The 20,742-nt window shown below is 41.6% G+C and overlaps 1 long non-coding RNA gene and 1 pseudogene across 1 annotated transcript in view; one reads left to right on the forward strand and one right to left on the reverse strand.

The window, feature by feature from the left end:
- LOC118981499 (uncharacterized) overlaps positions 1-20,742 on the reverse strand; it is a 325,802-nt gene that overhangs the window by 217,349 nt on the left and 87,711 nt on the right. The window lies entirely within an intron of this gene.
- LOC118981497 (60S ribosomal protein L7-like) lies at positions 17,797-18,464 on the forward strand (annotated as a pseudogene).

Raw genomic sequence — 20,742 nt, forward strand, 5'->3', positions numbered from 1 at the left:
CTCTCTCATAGTATAGCTCGAGTTTGTAGGCCAGGCTTCCTTGCCCTAAGGATGAGGACCCCCTTGAGAATCCCTATAGTTTCTTACTCCAACTTCTATCTGGTGGATTCTTTCCATTTGCCAAACATCAAATGACTTGTCTGAACTCAGCATAAGACTTCTACCTTACATGTTTAAAAGGGAATTGCAATTAAAGCAAAAAATGTTTTAAATAGAAATAATTACCCACTTAATTTATCAATCATTGCTTCATCTACCCCTGGTTTTCCCTACAGTGTTGAGTTAAATAATTTCTTTGGTTCAGCTACATCTGTGTACCTCAGTTAAAAGCCCCTGTGTGGGTAGATGCACAATTCTGAGTTTTCAGCATTTTAATCAGCTTTCTCTCTGCAATCTTTCTTCCACAGATTCCTGGATTCTCCTGACAGGAGTGTACAACTTTAACGGGCTTTGGCCAAGGATCCTTTCCTGAGCACTCAGAGATCCGGGTTATGGAAGGTGGCTGGAACGCTGGCAGACAGCGAGGATGGCCCTTTTGGTGAAAACAAGGAGAGCACAAGGGACAAGCCACGAGTGGGTATTATCTTCCAACACTCCTCTCTTCTCCCAGAGTCCTAATAAAATGAATAAAGATACCCTTACTTCCCTGGGAAACCTTGCCTTGCCCCTAGAACTCTAGGGTAAACACAAGTCAGCAGCAGGACTCACTGCCCAAGTTACCCACTCGCTAAGTCTCCACCTTCACCATGGCATTAGTCTGTCAATTATAAAATTCCGACTCCGTTCATATATCAATAGTATCTATCACATATCAACAAATAACCTCAACCTTCTATAGAATTATATTCTTTACAGAAAACACCTTGGATCCACTAAAAAAATACTTTTAATCTGTTTTACTGTTTTATTCTTTTCCATGATTTTTCACCAAGAAGTCCCTTGGGCTTTAGTTTCCCGTATAAATCTGTTGTGCTGTGGAATCGTCTAAAGTGTGCGAAGTACTTCCTTAGTTGATTCTACCATCCCCAGCAATTCGATTTACCTTTTTTCCTTGAGAAAGTTTCCATCTTGCCTGAGCAACACACAGACTCACATTGAGTCTCCTCACTCCTCTCTTCTTCTCCCTTTCACCCTAAGAACTCTTCCAGGAGCTTGGCCAACCCACCAGCAGTGAGTCGCCCCCCCCCCCCCCATCCAGTGTCATAGCCCAAATTCCAATGGCTAAAAGACAAACATATCATATCATAATACCACTGCAATGCATTCTTATGCATGTTTTTATGGACACAGGGAAGCCAGCCTCTTGTTCTGCCCAATAATCCATCCCATACCCCACAGTTCCTGTCAGATGTGGAAAATTTCAATTGTTTAAGTTTTTTTTTTTAAATATTAAAATTGAGCTCCCAGGCAGTGTTTGTTGTTTGGTTCCTTTTGAAAAGTTATGTCCCTTTTCTAATCATAAATTCAAGTTTCTATGACTTTTAAAACAGATTTAAGTTGAACATGAATATATTTTAAAGCAAACAAACCTCAGGAAAGTGAAAGAACCTCAGAACCTTTATGAAACCTCAGAATTAACCCACTGTTAGTGGCTAAGCAGAACACGGATCTGCAAGCTTGTCTACGCCTGGGTGTCATGGGCATCCTCGGATAAGCAGGCTTGACACTCCCTAGCACTATAAGGACTCTGGTCGCAAGATTCTAAACTTGGATCATGGCATTTAAGGAAATCCCTTAACAAAAAAGGAATTTTTTTTAAAAAGAATCTTCCTTGATAATATAGATATGGAAAATCTAATAGAATATTTCTACCAGACTCCTAGAGCCAAGTGTGAATAATTTACTGCTGTGACACACAGAGGGTTGCCATGAGGTTGTCTCTATGTCCAGCAATGCATTTGAAATTCGAGTCACTGGAAATTTGTTGCCATAAATGACTTATTTGATCTCTATGCAGAGAAAGAGAAAATGAATGTCAAGTGCATTTTTAAGTATTTGTTTTATTCATTTATTTTTATTTTTATTTACTTTTATTTTTAATAATTTATTTATTTATTCATATTCTTTATTGTTGTTCAAATACAGTTGTCTCTATTTCCCCCCACCACCACTCCCTCCCACCCCAGCCATCCCCACTTCCCATTAAACTCTCCCCTCTAGTTTTTGTTTTTAAAAGCAGATATTCTTCCCAAGGTCCTGATGGTCTTTTCCCATTGGCTGTCAGCTTGCGTTGTGATTAGCATAGTTACCGGGTATGTGTAGCACCATGGTGCCCATTGTCATAATTGAAAAACATGACTGCATTTAGCTAGTTCAGGGAAAGTTGGAAGATAATCCCACGTGGGAAATGGAAACTGCTTCACACCCTCTGAACACTGGAAACAGTTTCATAGAATTTTCTGATAAAGCTTACCTCAACTAATGCCTTAGTGCTTGACATAATGCATTCATCACTGCAGTTCCATGGGCTGCACATACTTCCTTGGATCTCTGAGGTGTGTGAGTCCCCAAGGTGTGTGGGTCCCCAAGGTGTGTGGGTCCCCAAGGTGTGTGTCACCTAATCTCAGGTGATCCTGAGGTAGCCTGCACTGAAGAGCTCTGCTCAGAAGCAGAGACAGCAATTAGGAAAACTGATCAAACTATCTCTCTCTAAAGTTTGCACTGGAGCTTAAGTTGATCAGTAGTGTGGGGTCGAGAGGAAAGCAGATAGTTTGAGGCACTACAGAGGCTGTGAAACCAAGATGGAGAGAGTAGCCAGTCCCCAAAGCTCCTCCCTCTCCTGATGCCTTCCCAATGCTAATCCTTTTCAAAAGATTTATTTATTTGTTTGTTTGTTTGTTTGTTTTCAGAGAGGGCAGGGGAGAGAGAAAGAGAGATAGAGAAGCATGGTTGTGAGAGAGAAACATCTCAAAGCTTCCAACTAGGGACCTGGCCCACAACCTAGGCATGTGCCCTCACTGGGTGGAAATCAAACCAGTGACCTTTCGGTTCACAGGCCAGCACTCAATCCACTGAGCCACACCAGCCAGGGCCAATTTTATTCCTTTCATATCCAAATAATTAATTATCTTTTTCTTATAGTAACCTGAATGAACTTCTTGTCATTGCAGCAAAATCATAAAAAGATACTGACAACATAATAATAATGACCAATGTTAATTGAGAACTTACTATATGCTAAGCAAACTTCTACATGCTTTCTTTTTTTATTTCTGTTTTTTTAAAGATTTTATTTATTTATTGTTTTAGACAGAGGAGAAGGGAGGGAGAAAGAGAGGGAGAGAAACATCAATGTGTGGTTACCTCTGACATAGCCCCTACTGGGGACCTAGCCTGCAACCCAGGCACGTGCCCTGATTGGGAATTGCACTGGCAACCCTTTGGTTCTCAGGCCAGAATTCCACCCACTGAGCCACACCAGCCAGAGCTACCTGCTTTCTTTTTAATAACTTAGTTAATGTTACTGTGTGAGATAAGTACTTTTAATGTGAATCCTACTTTCAGATAAGGAAATTGAGGCTCGGAGAAGTTAAGGAGCTTTCTTATGGTCAGATAGATAGGAAACAGCAGAGCTGGAGTTGAAACCCAAACAATCTTGCTACAAAGCACACGTGCTTTCTCATATAACCTCTATAATGAAAAAGACGATGGCCTAATTTTTAATGATGAACAAAAATCAAACAGAAAAAGGGAAGGAAAAAAAGAAGGAAGTCTGTGCTGGGGTTGAAGGACTTCACAGAGTAAGGAGGATTTGTAAGGCTAAGAGTAGAAATGAGAAGTTAGAGACAAGGGACCAAGACCGTCCAGAGCCAGAGGAATAGCGCACAAAGACACAGATCACAAGAATAGGTAAGGTGTGTTCCAGAGACAGAGCAGAACCACCAGGATAGGTGGACTCTTACTTGGGGTGAACTTTGACCTTGTGGACCAGCCCAAAGAACTCATGCTTCATTTTATCTTGCCCCCGTTAATCCCTCCACCACGCCCCAGAAACGTACACACCTAATTTCTCACGAAAGCTTACCCCGCCATGTTCACAGTTCACTGGTAAAGAGAAGAATGCTCACAACCAGCTGAGACTGCTGTGCGGGTCTAGTCTGGCAGGAGCCAACAGATGACAGATTCTAACCCACAACTCTCTCCTACTTTCGCAGAAAACCTGGATTGTGTCTGCCATATTATTGCAAACTGATAGAGCTTAAATCTCTTTTCTCTCTTTTGAATGTCCTGGGACCCAGCTCCTTACTGACTTTAACTTAGAAATGACAGCCAACAGCCCTGGATGTCATGTCACCTTGGGTCTAGAGCAAATACAACCGAAGTTCCGAGAGTGAGATTAATCTGGTTTACTCATTGACTAGGATGTGTGGAAAACTTAAACCAGATGAAGAGCTCAAAAACTGTAACTATCATTAACAGCAGCAGCTGGGAAAGTTAACTCATGAAATCATCACCATACAAGCAATGTTTGAACATCTAGCCCTTAGAACACTGAGGTCTTAAAAGAAAGATAACATTCAGACCACTCTTGGAACAAAGCATAACTGCTCCTGCCTTGGACACCCAATTGCCGTCGTTCAGGATCCCGTCTGATGTGCACACCTAGCATGGTCCTCACGACAGCAGCTCTGCAGCCCCCTGAAGCCATGCCCTGGGGCTTTGGCTCACACCACAGGACTACCTAGCACAGATGCATAGCTGCAAAAAACTTGTTTGGTCCCAAACTTGGGAAGTTCCCTCTTCCTTACCTAACTTTTCTTTACCCATAGGATTCAATTCCTGAGTCTCTTCTAATAGAAGACAGTACGAGAGAGTCAAGTAAGACAGCTATAGATGAAGGAATGGCCCTGAGGAGCATCAGGATAAGTGTGGCAGAAGATTTAGTGTGGGCACAGGGACTGCCGTTGCTTAAATTAATCTGCAAGTGCTATCACAGATTACATGCTACCGTCACATTCTCTGGCAGGGCTGACCAATCTTTTGGTGTCTCTGGGCCACACTAGAGGAAGAAGAGTTGTCTTGGGCCACACATTAAATACATTTCAGCGTGTATTTACAAAGAAATCTCATAATGCTTTAAGTACATTTATGATTTTGTGTTCACAGGCCACATTCACAGCCATCCTGGGCCGCATGTGGCCTGCGGACCACAGGGTGGACACCCTGTAGGAGTTTCTGTAAGAAACCAGGCAGGTTCTGTTGAGGGCCTGCAGTGAGTTCATCTAAGAGAGCTTTTCTTAAGTAGGCTGCACACACACACAACCCTCTGATCAGCGGTTTGGGGGCCCTAAGACTTCAGAATCCTTATCTGAAGCCCTGGGCTATGTTGTGCTTGAATGATCAGGGCCAGATTCCAACTTTACATAGATCTTGGACCCCCATATCTGACACTGCTCCCCAGCCTTCTTACCTCAAACTTGGATTTGGCCAGAAATACTTAGAATGTCACACTCCAGGCTGATTACCTGGGGTATGATCGGGCACAGACGACACTCTCTGCACTAGGGATTCCTGCCAGAAGTGGGCAAATGAAGGGGACATGATGCTCAGGAGACAGGAAGTAGAAATCTGTGATTTCCTTGTGGACAATGACAGGGTTCAGGAGGCTTTTGTAAATTAACCATCAGCAATATGCCATCACGGTTAGGGTTAGTGGGGTGGCTGTTCTTTGGTGTGGAGCCAGGTGAGTCATAATCCATGAAGTCTGTTGGATGTGCAGGCTCCTGACAAGTCCAAGAAGGAAAAGGGAGGAGATGCAGTGATCAAGGGCTGTGAGACAGGAAGGGATAGCATTGAGAGAGTGAGCATCTGTGTTTCATTGCCTCTGGTGACACTGTCAGAAGGACCAGGATGATCTGCACCCTGAGTACCCAGGTAAGTGGAGCTCAGCCACCCGGCAAGACCGCAGCCTCCATTGGCCTCACCATGCTGTGGCTTCACTGAGTGCCACACTGTTTGCACCTCTCCTTGCAGCGATTTCTGCTGGCAGAGAAGAAAGAGGCATCCAATGCTTTGGATCCAAGGCATCCAAAGAAGCATCAAGGAGAAATCCATAATTGTCATACGAACAATTTTCTGGGCTCTGGCAAAACTGTCCTCCAGATCCCATAAGACCACCCAGTACCAGTCATTTCTCTTTGGAGACGTCCAGCAGCCGGTGGGCTGGTTCAGACTGGCAGGTGCTCCAGCTCAAATGACCAGAATACTCAGTTCTCACACCACATCCACCACCTACCAGCTCCATTCCTCCTGAGAACGCCATGCTCATGGGGTTACAGCCAGCTCTCAGATGGGGTTTTATACTGGTTATAAATTAATGTTTTAATTGGTTTTATTTCCAGTAAAATGTGCAGAGTGGGACAAGGCTGGGATCCCAGTGGGATTTCAGAAAAGCATTTTATTTTACTCTCTCGCAGCATCCTAGGAGAGGCACAGTAAAAATAAAATGCAGATGCTCCCCTCTCCCCAGACCCAGACTGTGCCTCAGTCCAATAAACTTTTCATTTCAGTGGGGGAACAAAGCTGTTTGTCAGTTCCAATGTCAAGAACGGATGCAATTCAAATTCTCTAGCCATTTATTTCAACAATTCTCTATTCTACAGCTGAAATAACTTAACATAAGAAATAGCTGTTCACTCAATGTAAAACTTGCAAATCTGGTTCTACAAGGCGTATTTCTTTAAAAAAAGAATCTGGAAGGGCTATTGCATAAGACGTGCCATCCATCCATCTTGGTGCGCTGGTACTGCCAGGTCCACTGGAGCACATTCCTCCACCGTCCTAGGCTCTGGAGCAACCCCCACTGGGCCAATACCCACACTTCCCTCTTCATTACCATCATCATAATTGCTGCCATTTCCTCATAAACATTCACAATTCATCATCTTTCCTCTTTAAACTTGATGTGTTGATGACACCCAAATGGCTCTGAATGGAAACCTTCAATGACTGAGACATGGAGAAAAATGAGAAATAATGGTAAAATTTTTCATTTCACCCCTGACAAGTCCCTACTGCAGGGACACAGAACACAAACCTGAGCTGCAGCTTGCCGCAGGAACAGGGTTTGCGTGGATGATGGAGTGGAGAGGCGGCTCCTGGGAATCCTGCCGATAGCCTCGTTTGTTCCATGTCTGTGGTGTTCGGAAAGATTTTTGTTTCTTCACCACAGCACCTCCCCACCTCTTCCTCTGTGACTCAGCAACTTAACAAGGGGGAGACTGACAACACAGGGCGCTGAGAGCATGAAAAATGTCCAGTGAAAAGAAGCTAATTTTAGCTTCTCATTAAAAACAATAGCAAATATTGGTATATGATATAGTACTTACTAAGTACCAGATTCTAAAATATTTTACATATGGTAATTTGCTTAGCTTTCAATAACATCCTAGGTAAATGTTACCAACATCCCCAAAGGTACAGAGTTTCCAGATGGTGGCACTGAAATTGGATCTCATGGTACCTGCCCCAGAGCCTGAGTCTTGACCAGCACCCCAAGAACCCACTCTCAAAAACGCACACTCTAGAAGACACAGCCTCAGTGAGGCTCTATCTAAAGGTAGAAGACAAAAGAGACACAATTCCTCTTCCAGCTTCATTGTATCAATACATGTTTAATGTTCTTTTTCAAATACCACAGGAGAGCAAGAAGACCAGTACTTCTTTTTCCATGATGTGTATGTTCTTTATTCCCTTTTGGGTCAAATTAGGGGAGGAATGAGAGGGGAGAATTTTCCTGCAAACCTAAAACTACTCTAAAACAGCGAGTCTCTTCTCTGCAGAGCTCACTGTTCAGGTTCTGCAGAGAGTACAATGGTGCTTCTGAAGTCCCAGCTCCTGGATGATCAGATTATGGCCAGGAGTGAAGCAGCAAAGGGTCAAAATAAACTGTGGAAATTTTTCAAAAATCACTTATCCACTACTTTACTAAACAGTTACTGAGGCACTGGACTCAACTCAGAGGGTCTAAAAATAACATAGCCCTGCCCCTGGCCTTGAGCAGCTCACACAGTAGTGGCAGGAGAGACAAACCTGCAAACAAACAATTGTGCTGAGAAGCAGTCAGTGTAAATTGCTGCGGGAGCCCAGAGGAGAGGTGAAAATTAGCCTGGAGGAGACTGCTGGCTCATTCGCCGTAAACCAGAGCTCAGGGAACCATCACTCATTGGTGCCTTTATATGTGCATGTGTGTGACAACTCTGCTGGGCGTTGTACCAGGGAACAGAGTAACAGTAGAGAGTCAGACGACGAAGCTCCAGTTGGTCAGGAGGACTGCAGTTTAAAAGTCCCTGTTTTAATGATGGAAGAACATGACACTTAGGCTGAACCAGGGAACCTTTCCCAATAAGTCCAGTTAATAAGAAAAATATTTTTATGTTCAAACCGCAGGCAACTAACATTAAGAAGAACGGTAGAGGTGCTCTGTTACAGTGGTTCTCAAGCCTAGCTACACATTAGCACCACACAGCAGCCTTTTAGGAAACATTAATACCCAAGTTTCAACCAGACCAATGAAATCAGAATGTCTGGCAATTGGAAGGAGATGTAGGTGTTTTTTTTAATCTCTCCCCAAATGACTCTAGTAAATAGTTACAATTGAAAATGCCTACTGAGCTAATCTTGTTTATTTATTGATTATGAATCAGTGTCACAAGTTTGAGGTCAAGATTACAGAACTGGTCTGCCCTGGCTGGTGTGGCTCAGTGGATTGAGTGCCAGTCTGTGAATCAAAGAGTTGCTGGTTCGATTCAGGGCATGTGCCTGGGTTGCAAGACAGGTCCTCATTAGGGGTCCCATGAGAGGCAACCACACACTAATGTTTCTTTCCCTCTCTCCCTCCCTTCCCCTCTAAAAATAAATGAATAAAAAAAATTTATAGATTACAGAGCTAGTCAACATAACAAAATCCATGATGCATCATACAACTTAAGAGCTATAATATTACCAATACTTTAAATCAATCTAATGCAGTCTTGTCCCCTCAAATAATAACCACTATCCTGAGTTTTATGATTGCCTTTTTTCTTACTCTATGCCATATGTATATGCTATTTACCCAAATAGCACACTGATATAGCTTGGCTTTGAGCTCCACACAGAAACTATTCACCATATGTAGTGTTAGGACCTTGCTAATCAGAAGGTAATCTTTGGACTGAAAGCTTGTTAGCAATGCACAATCTGGGGCACTAGTCTGGATTCACTAAGTGAGGACCTTCATTTTAACAAGATGCCCACATGCTAGTTTCATAAGCACTGTTCTCAGGACTTCAATTGTCCCTGAGATACATTCAAGTTGTTATATGTAGGTGTAGTTTTGTGAATCAGTTCTCAGGATGTTTCCAGTTGTTTCATACTAGAAAAGTACTTCAGTGAAAACCTGTGTCTCCTAGCGCATAGGTGAAGAATTTTTGTAGGCTACATACCTAAGAGTGGGATTGGTGAAAAAAATAGATAAAAGTTCAGTTTCACAATGCCAAATTACTTTCTAAAGTATTTTGAGTTTCACAGGCCCTCCAGAGTGTGTAAGAGTAGCTCTCTTGATTTGGTTTTTCTGATTTACTAGTGAATTTTCTTTCACACCATATTTTCTCTTCTGTGGAATGCCTATTGATTTATTTTGCCAGTTTGTTTATTGGATTATTTGTGTGTTTTCTCATTGCTTTGTAGCTCTTACAAAATATTTATGGACATAAAAATGTTTTCAATTACATGTCTCGCAAAAAAATTGTTAGTATATATATATATATATATATATATATATAGCTTTTTACTTTCTAGTCTCTTCATGTGACTTCTTATGTACAGGAATTAGAAATTCTATAGTACTAAATTCATCAATTCTTCTATCTTGACTAATGGTTTTCACTCATTTTAAGAGATATTTCTCTACCCTGAGGTCTGAAATATATTTGCCCACGTTTCCTACTAACAGTTTTAAAGTTTTGCTGTTATATTTAAGTCCTTAATCCATCTGGAATTGATTTTTGTGTTCTTTGTACAGTAGAGACCTTATGTTATTTTCTCAGTGTGGAAAATCAATTGTCCCAGAACTGTTATCGGATAGTGCCAGCTTTCCTGCAGTTGATCTGAAAGCATCTTGGGTCATATGTATTCATCAGTCTGTTTCAGGACTTGCTGTTCTGTTTCACTGGACAATTTGTCTATCCCAGCACCAAGAGCAGAGTCTTAATCACCACAATTTTACTACAAAACTTGGTATCTGAGGGCAAGTCCCTTCACCTTATTCTTCTTCTTGGTATTTTGGCCATCCTTATCCTTTTTATTTTCCATATAAATTATAAAATTACTCTGTCATGTTCCCCTCAAAATACTGTTGGGATTTTTGTTGGAATTGTGGTAGAAATCAATTTAAGGAGAATTGATACCTTTGAAGTATTGAAGATTTCTTTCCATGAATGTTGAACATTAATGTATTTCAATGAAGTTTTGTAACCTTCTCCAAAAGTTCTTACATATTTGGTTAGATTTATACCCAAGTATTTTTTTTAATTTTTTGCTATTGTAAATTTTATTTTTTACTGTTTTTCCTAGTGTTTTATTGATAACATATAGAAATGTAATTTCTACATATTGTTCTTTCACCAGTCACTTTGATAAATCCTCACATTCTTTCTAATAATTTGTCAATAAGTTGTTTGAGGTTTCTATAGAGATAAGCCATTGGATCTAAAAATAAAAGTTTTGTTTTCATATTCTAATCCATACGTTTGGCAGAGACAACTAACTATTATTAGTAACAGGTATTTTTAGTAATAGAACACTGAACTTTAGCTGGGATCATTGCTACCTAAATCTAGGTGTGACCTAATGACCAATTTCAAGGCATTTTGTTATGAGCAGAAATGATATGTGAAACTTCCACATTATAACCTAAAAGACTGGGCATGACAATCCAGTTGACTGAGACTGGGATTTCGGGTGTGACTATGTTGAAGAGTAAACTGATTCTGCATTCTTTTTTTCCCCCCTTTTTTAGTTTTAATATATATTTTATTGATTATACCATTACAGTTGTTGTTCTATTCTCCACTTCATTCCCCTCCACCCTGCACACCCCCTCCCCCACCATTCTCCCCCCCTTAGTTTATAACCACGTGTCTCAAGTTCTTTAGATTCTATATTTCCCCTACTATTTTTGCCCTCCCCCTATCTATTTTCTACCTACCATCTATGCTATTTTCTGTACCTTCTCCCCCCTTCTCCTCCTCCCACTCCCCTGTTGCTAACCTTCCATGTATTCTTCATTTCTATGGTTCCACTTCTGATCTAGCTGTCCTCTTGGTTTGCTTTTGTTTTGGGTGTGGTTAATAACTGTGAGTTTGCTGTCCTTTCACTGTTCATATTTTTATCTTCTTTTTCTTATATAAGTCCCTTAGCATTTCATATAATAAGGGCTTGGTGATGATGAACTCCTTGAACTTGACCTTATCTGAGAAGCACTTTATCTGTCCTTCCATTCTAAATGAAAGTTTTGCTGGATAAAGCAATCTTGGCTGTAGGTCTTTGGATTTCATGACTTGGAATACTTCTTTCCAGCCCCTTCTTGCCTGTAAGGTCTCTTTTGAGAAATCTGCTGACAGTCTGATGGGTACTCCTTTGTAGGTGACTGTCCCCTTATCCCTTGCTGCTTCTAGGATTCTCTCCTTCATTTTGGTCTTGGCTAATGTAATTCTGATGTGCCTTGGTGTGTTCCTTCTTGGGCCCAACTTCTTTGGCACTCTCTGAGCTTCCTGGATTTCCTGGAAGTCTGTTTCCTTTGCCAGACTGGGGAAGTTTTCCTTTATTATTTGTTCAAATAAGTTTTCCACTTGTAGCTGTTTCTTTCCCCCTTCTGGTACCCCTATAATCCGGATGTTGGAACATTTAAAGATGTCCTGGAGGTTCCTAAGCCTCTACTCATTTTTTTGAATTCTCATTTCTTCGTTCTTTTCTGGTGGGATGTTTTGTTCTTCCTTCTGGTCCATTCCATTGATTTGAGTCCCAGTTTCCTTTCCATCACTATTGGTTTCCTGTGCATTTCCCTTCGTTTCAATTAGTTTAGCCTTCATATGTTCCTCTAATTTGTGACTGAAATCAACCAGTTATGTGATCATCCTGATGACCAGTGTTTTGAACTGTGCATCTGAGAGGCTGGCTATTTCCTGGTCGCTTAGAGTTATCAGCTCTGGGGCTTTCAGTTCTTCTTGAGCCATCTTTTGGACTGTTCGTGCCTGTTACATATCAGGATCAGAGCCCTAGGTGTTCACCAGAGCAGGGCCACTAAGTCGCTGGGTTGTGACGCTATACGTGGGGGCAGGGTCAAAGAGGAGCAATGGCGGTCTCGTCTGCCACCTCCTGCCACCGCGGCCGCAGCTGCCACCATCACCGGGGCCCACGTGTTTCGTCCCACTGCACGCAAATGTGCCCCCGCCTTCAGCCCTCCACCACTGGGTTCACCTGCTGGGGCCTGCACAGTCCATCTCACTGTGCGCGAATGTGCGACCACGGTCAGTCTGCCCCGCACCCCAGCTGGGTCCATGCCTGGGTCAGGGGATCTTTCCTGCCTAACCCTGCTCCGCTGCTGGCTCCGCCCCTCTTACCGTCCAGGTTGAATGGTTCGTTGTTATCGGACTTCCGTATAATTCAATTTTCTGTTATTGGCCGTGTCTTTGTTCTCCAAACCTTTGTTGTATTCAAACTTGGTTGTGGGAGAAGGAACAGTGTTTCCACCTATGCCTCACCTATGCCTCCATCTTGGCAGAAGTCCTGATTCTGCATTCTCAAACAACAGGCAATGAGATCAATATTCAGGGTCTTTATTGAGAATCTGCCTTCACATGTTCTTACCAACTAGAGAATGAGAGAAAACACAGTGACAATGATCAAATTAAGAATGACGCCTTCCCGCACCAGATTATCTCTGCAAGTGGCTTCAGCAGAGCTTCTGTTAAGATGACTGAGAGAGTTAATGTGCCGAGCACAAATGCTAGTAACTAAGACATCAGACAGATGCAAAAGCTACAGTCTGAAGAGGTCACTGGTTGTGTTTGTTTATACATGGAACTGGTCACAATCTCAAAGACAGAAAGCTATTTTGTTTCTTAGGCATTATTTTAACACAAAGACCAAAACCCCTGCCCTTAGAAGTATGAAACTGTTCAATCCTTAAAGCCACACTTGGGTCCAAACCTTCACTCACAGGAAATGGGCTGTGAAGACTGTGAAGTTCCAAAAAGAGGCATGTTTTCCAAAACATATTCTAGAAACATCCATGGGGAGCAGTAGAAAAGAGGAAAACCCCATAGGGCAAGGAACAACAGACAATGGACTTACTTCCAGGGAGCAGAGCCCAGGGCAGCATAGCTGCACTAAGAGCAGGGAGGGACTCCTCAGCAAGGTTGGATGCCATTTGCTTTCTGAGTGAGAGTTTTCATTCTGATTATTTTTTTCTTCCTTGTATTAGCAAAGATACAGGCTGCGCTGTTACAGAAAATAAAAAGGTACCAAAATCGAAGTTTATTTTGTTCTGAGCTAATATTCCAAGAAACGGGACCCTAAAAGGCAACACAAGGTCGCAGGCTGGCAGGGTAGAGCTGTTACCCTTAATATATGATTGCGGTCTCTTTTTCTGGGGCTAAGTTGTTGTCAATTTCTTGCTAGCTAGAAGTCCAGAGGGAGCATTCTGTCTTTAAGGAGGTAACACAAAAGGTACATACATCATTTTTATATACATTGCATTGACCCAAATTTGGCCACACATCCATACCTAGCCGCAGGGGAGTTTTTAAAATGTGGTCTGTAGCTGAGCAGTCCTGTGTCCATCTAAAACCCTACCTCTAAGAAGAGTTAACGGAGAGTGAACTCCTAGAGACACATTAATCCATTGTTTTATATTTCATTTTATATTGGGATGGAAGTACCTTGCCTTATATTTTTTCCATCCGTGAACCACGAGAAGCTAAACTACGACCTGTTGAAGAGGAATAAACATCATCCACATAACCTGAGTTTTCAATCATGCGCGTTAACTGAGTGGGACTTGGGTTATTAAACAAGAGTTTTCCTCTGTGTGTGGTAAGAAGAGAACACACGCATACTTAGGTGCCATAGGGGGGAAGCGGGCAGTTTTCTCAAGTCCATCAGGGAAAATGTACAAGGAGAGTCTTCATAGCATGATTTGGTGATATGGTGTGGAAGAGAATCTCAGTGTCCATCTCTGGGAGAGAAAAGCACACAAATGTAGTAGATGAGTCTACTCATCTACATGTAGTTTATTATGTAGCAGAGAGAAGTAGTAAATTAGTGCACATGTGGTGATGGGATAGACCGTAAAGACATAGTGCTAAGTGAAAAAAGTGATTTATGCCTTAACACCATTTGTGTATGTATGTATGTGTGTGTGTATATATATACACACATTCGTGTATATATATACATATATGTATTTAATAATCTAACAACACATATTTGCACACACTCCAAATATATATACCAATTAACTCATTTAGGAATTTGTGGTGATGGGGTAAAGAAGTAAGAGTAAGTAGGGGTCAAAAAAAAAATGTAATAAAATAAGAGAAGATCCTGTGTATATCAATGTTACCTACCACAATTGAAAACAATGATTATCCACCCTTTGCATTTCCATGTTGGTTTGGGGGGGCTTCCCCCTTTGTGTAATATAAAGTTTTTAAAAGGCAGTTGACTCTCCAAAGTAAAAATAATAAAATGTATTTTTGAATGAAAAATATTGAACTGAAATGCCTGCCAATATCACAATGGTCAGAAGTAGAAAAATGGAAGCATACTTTTGTCATGTTCTTAAACTATATGTAAAGTGATAAGGTATTACCTGAATTAAATTGCTTTACATGAAAATGTATACTATAAACCTTAAATGAAACAAAAAATTATAGCAAATGAAGCAACAAAGAGGAAAATATGGTGTCATTAAAATGTTCAATTCATGCAAAAGAAAGAAAAAAACAGAGAAAAGAAAACAACAGGAAAAAAGATAAGGCTAATGAAAAACAAGTAGCCAAATTAAATCCTGATCATGTAAGTAGTCATATTATATACAGAAAATCTAAACATCCACATGGATAAAAAAAGCAATAACTAACTATAAGCTACCTACAAGAAACCCACTTTAAACTTAACACAAATGCATTAGAAGTACTAAATGCATGAGAACTGCATACAATTCTAATGTGAATCAAATGAAAGCTGGAACACAGCTTGAAAGGAATCTCACTGCCCACCTTTGTGGTGGAGCATTAAAAACAGAATAGTGGCGCAAATTGGGAAATAATGGATTTCTCAATTCATGCTTTAAAGCCACCATTTCTGATACCTGAACCTAAGACACTACAAGAAAAGAGAACTATGACTATATATACATATATTCCTCATAAATATAGATGCAGAAAATCTTAACATAATTTTAGCCAGTCAAATCTAATACTATAAAAGAAGAATAATATATTGTAATCAAAGGGGACTTGTCCCAAGAATTCATGGTTGGATCAGATTAGTTGATGAAATTTAATATATGATTATCTCAAAAGATGGAAAAAAGCATTTCATGATGTGAAGGTGAGCTTTATGCATCAACTTAGCTGGGCTGTTAACACCCAGTTATTTAATCCAACACCAGTCTAGGTGTTAGGTGTTACTGTGAAGGTATTTGAAAGCTACGGTCAGTATCTACAATCAATGGACTTTATTTTAAATAAAGAGATCGCCCTTGAGGATGTGGATGGACCTCATCCAATCAATTGAAAAACCTGCAGAGTGAAAACTGAGATTTTCCAGATTAGAAATTCTGCCTAAAGACTACGGCATCAATTCTGGCCTGAGACTTGCCCTCCCTATTTTGGACATGCCAGCCCCTACAATTGCATAAGAAAATTCCTTAAAGTAAATCTCTTGATAGATGCTGTAGATAGATAGATGTTATTTAGTTAACATATATCCATAAATATACACTATTTGGAACGAAATAATATATTTATTATTTAATTATATATGGATGATATACAAATACCAATATAGATAGAAAGAGAGGAACAGAATCTTAAGGATATATTTTCTGAATCAGTCTGGGGGTTTCTGAAATTGGCTTTCTCATCAGACTATATTTAAGGGCATTAGTGACCCAATTTCCACTAGTAAAGAACACACCGATAGTCTGCGGCATCATGTGGCAATAGAGATAGACAAAATATTATTAGTGGATATTTCTAATCAAATACAGGGTCCAGCACAAATAATGCCTCTTTTTTATTACAAACTCTTTTATTAAAAAATCATAAGCATGTAATTCTGTAACATAACAATATCACACTCAAGCACACCACATGACATTTCAGGTGAAAGTTCGAGTTAAAACAATTAACTATTGCATCCATGTTATTACCCTACCATCCACATTCAAGCAGGTTTTACTTCTGCTGAACTATGTACTCATAAAAGTGAAGGTTCTGGGTGGTGACCATGTATCTGATAGCTATTTTTGTTAAACTAACAAATTTGGTGAGATTGACCAATTTCTCCTGAAAGTGTTGGAGGAAGTAGTGGGGGGAAAAGGGTAAGTTCAAAGCAAAAGTTAGCAGCTCAAGCCCAGCATGAAATAACTGAAGGTGTCTATGTCATTTTAGAAAAAAAAGTAATCTCTCTGAAAACCAAACTCTGAGCCTCATCCTGCAGGTAGCTGAGTGACAACGTGAATAGAATTATCAGCCTCATATGGTACATTCTGTTAAACTGGGGACAGTGTCTGGAAAGGATCCTGAAAACCAGGATGGGGCCATATGGGCAGATCCTGGTGAAGCTGGGAATATTGAACCCTCGAATTCTGTTGAGTCTTCTTTGCCCATAGAAACATCACTTCCACAGTGTCTGACAAGATTAGACGGCATTGCCTGAGGGAACAGCAATGGCTTTTCCTGAGGTAGCTGTCTTGCAAGACTGCTGATTCTCCCTGGGGCCTATGCCCATGTGACTCGTCTTTCCTTTCAGACATACTGGGAGATTCAAGGACCACAGGTCATAAGGAGTAAGATACAAATTAGAACACATTAAGAAGCATACTATACCCTAAGAGAACTACATGATTTTTCTAACTCTATTCAGAAAGAAATCTGGGGAGAATGTGTGGGAACAGATATTAAGGGTGTGAAAAATGGTGGAAGGAACATAAAATTGAATCCTGTCATATTTACAGATATGGGCACATTAAGCAAGAATTCTGAATTCAATGTACAGCATCAACCATTAGAAAGGGCTCTAAAATTTTTTGGTTGGTTGGCTGAAACATGAACCAAAGTTTGGCTAACACTAAATGAAAATGAAATGCCAGAATTGCCTTGGTATAGTGTAGGGCAAAGTCTGCAAAGGCTGAGGAAGATTAGAATGTTACAGTTAATGTATCATGCAAGAGCAGCCTCTGTGGGAAGGCCCAAGTGACAGGCCTCTCACCACAACCAGGGGAAAGAAATTGTGAGGGGAGCCCCAGCACCCTTGTCGGTGGTCACCCTGCTATCTAAGTCAGAGCATTGGGCTCGGCTGCCTCTGAGCCAGACAACTTAAATGCAGTGGAGATCATCGGACCCCAAGGTAGCAGGGAATCAAAGACAAGGTGTGTATGGTCACCATAATGGATGACAGGGTCAAAGCAGCGATCAGAGTACTCTGACTCACAGAGACCAATTCATTGCCTAGTTGACTATAGTCCCTAGGGAGAGAAATGGATGGCTGTTTTCTGGCTGGAACCATGGAGGGTATAGAGAGGAGGTTCCTGCTGTGCCAGAAACCCTTAGGAAAATGCAAAGGTATTTCACAGAGCTGAAGATCAAGTGCCTAATTAAGAAGTTTGCCCAAAATATGCTTTGAGAGGCAAGGAGAAAACACATCTATGAAAAGCCAAGCACTATCGCTAGGAATATAGGCAGACATATAGAACTGAGATTCAAATGGCTACGGTCACAAGAAAAGTTGGCTACTTGTACGTACCTGCGGAACCCAAATCTTCATTTGTCAATCATGTATCAATGATAGCCTTCAATAGAACTTCAGTGGCTCCTTTGTTAAGCTCAACAAGACTTCAATTAACTGCTGAGGATTGCAAAACCTTGTATTGCATGGGGATATCCAAACCTGAAGTCAGCAAATGAATTGATCTACAAGTGTAGTTATGGCAAAATCACCAAAAAGCAAATTGCCCTGACTGGTAACACATTGATTGCTTGATCTCTCAGTAAATATGGCATCATCTACATGCAGGATCTGGTTCATGAGATCTGCACAGTGGGAAAACACATCAAAGAAGCAAACAACACAGTGGCCCTTCAAATTATCTTCTCCACAAGGTGAAATAAAGAAAAATGATTCATATCATGGTAGGAGGAGATGCTGGTAACAGGAAAGATCAGATCAGCAGGCTTATTAAAAGGAGGAACTAAGGTATCTACCAAGGTTACTTTTGTAATCTGGTCAGGCAATATCCATTGACTTCTTTAAAACTGAAAATATAAAAAGGAAACAGATGGACTATGTATTAAATTAAGTGAAAGAGTTCTAAGTTGAATGATCATAAGTTAAATCACCAAAACAAAAAGTCATACCCCCTCAGGCAATTCTCAGACTTTGAACAAATTTTACCAGGGTGATTGTACACTGGGAAAAAAGAAAATCATCTGGGGGGACTTCCGCCAAGATAGAGGCATAGGTGGAAACACTGTGCCTTCTCCCACAACCAAGTTTGAATAAAACAAAGGTTTGGAGAAACAAAGACACAACCAAAGGACAGAAAATTGAATTATACGGAAGTCCGACTACATCTAACCGTTCAACGGGGACGGTAAGAGGGGCGGAGCCAGCAGCAAGCAGGGCCGGGCAGGACAGGGCCCCGACCCAGGCGCGCAGTCAGACGGGAACCAGTTGGGGTGCGGGGCAGACCGCGGGCGCATATTCGTGCACAGTGAGACAGACCACGCAGGCCCCAGGGGGCGAGGGCTGACGGCGGTGGCACACTCGTGTGCAGTGGGACGAAACGCGTGGGCCCGGTGACGACAGCAACTGCGACACCGGTGAGGGCCGTGGCGGCAGGCGGCGGACAAGACGCCATAGTCCCTCTTTGACCCCGCCCCCACATACAGCGTCACAACTCAGAGACTTAGTTGCCCTTCGGCACCGGTGAGGGCCAGGGTGGCAGGCAGCAGACGGGACTCCAGAGTCCCTCTTTGACCCCGCACCCACATACAGCGTCACAACCCAGCGACTTAGTTGCCCTGCAAGACCAGTGAGAGCCATTGTCCCTCTTTGACCCCGCCCCCACATACAACGTCACAACCCAGAGACTTAGTGGCCCTGTTCTAGTGAACACTTTAGGGCTCTGATCCTGCTATGGAACAGGCATGAACAACCCGAAAGATGGCGCAAGAAGAACTCAAAGCCCCAGAGCCAATAACTCTAAGAGACCGACAAATTGCCAGCCTCTCAGAAGCACAAATCAAGACCCTATTTATCAGGATGCTCACAGAACTGGTAGATTATAGTCACAAATTAGAGGAACAAAGTCACAAATTAGAGGAACATATGAAGGCTAAACTAATTGAAATAAAGGGAGATGCACAGGAAACCAATAGTGATGGAAAGGAAACGGGGACTCAAATCAATGGAATGGACCAGAAGGAAGAACAAAACATCCAACCAGAAAGGAATGAAGAAATGAGAATTCAAAAAAATGAGTAGAGGCTCAGGAACCTCCAGGACATCTTTAAACGTTCCAACATCCGGATTATAGGGGTACCAGAAGGGGGAAAGAAACAGCCACGAGTGGAAAACTTATTTGAACAAATAATAAAGGAGAACTTCCCCAGTCTGGCAAAGGAAACAGACTTCCAGGAAATCCAGGAAGCTCAGAGAGTGCCAAAGAAGTTGGACCCAAGAAGGAACACACCAAGGCACATCAGAATTACATTAGCCAAGACCAAAATGAAGGAGAGAATCCTAGAAGCATCAAGGGATAAGGGGACAGTCACCTACAAAGGAGTACCCATCAGACTGTCAGCAGATTTCTCAAAAGAGACCTTACAGGCAAGAAGGGGCTGGAAAGAAGTATTCCAAGTCATGAAATCCAAAGACCTACAGCCAAGATTGCTTTATCCAGCAAAACTTTCATTTAGAATGGAAGGACAGATAAAGTGCTTCTCAGATAAGGTCAAGTTCAAGGAGTTTATCATCACCAAGCCCTTATTATATGAAATGCTAAAGGGACTTATCTAAGAAAAAGAAGATGAAAAATATTAACAGTGAAAGGACAGCAAACACACGGTTATTAACAACCACACCTAACACAAAACCAAGAGGACAGCTAGATCAGGAGTGGAACCATAGAAATGAAGAATACATGGAGGGTTAGAAACAGGGGGGTGGGAGGGCGAGAAGGGGGGAGAAGGCACAGAAAATAGCATAGATGGTAGGTAGAAAATAGATAGGGGGGAGGGCGAGAATAGTGGGGGAAATATAGAATCTAAAGAACTTGAGACACGTGGTTATAAACTAAGGGGGGGAGAATGGTGGGGGAGGGGGTGTGCAGGGTGGAGGGGAATGAAGGGGGGAATAGAACAACTGTAATGGTATATTCAATAAAATATATTTTTTAAAAAGGAAAGAAAATCATCTGACTCCCGGGGATTACTTAGCCTTGGCTGGCCACTAATTCCAGGAAACTCAACA

This window comes from Sturnira hondurensis, unplaced genomic scaffold (genome assembly GCF_014824575.4).
Source record: "Sturnira hondurensis isolate 20B ecotype Veracruz unplaced genomic scaffold, ASM1482457v3 Scaffold0024152, whole genome shotgun sequence".
Taxonomy (NCBI): Eukaryota; Metazoa; Chordata; class Mammalia; order Chiroptera; family Phyllostomidae; genus Sturnira; species Sturnira hondurensis.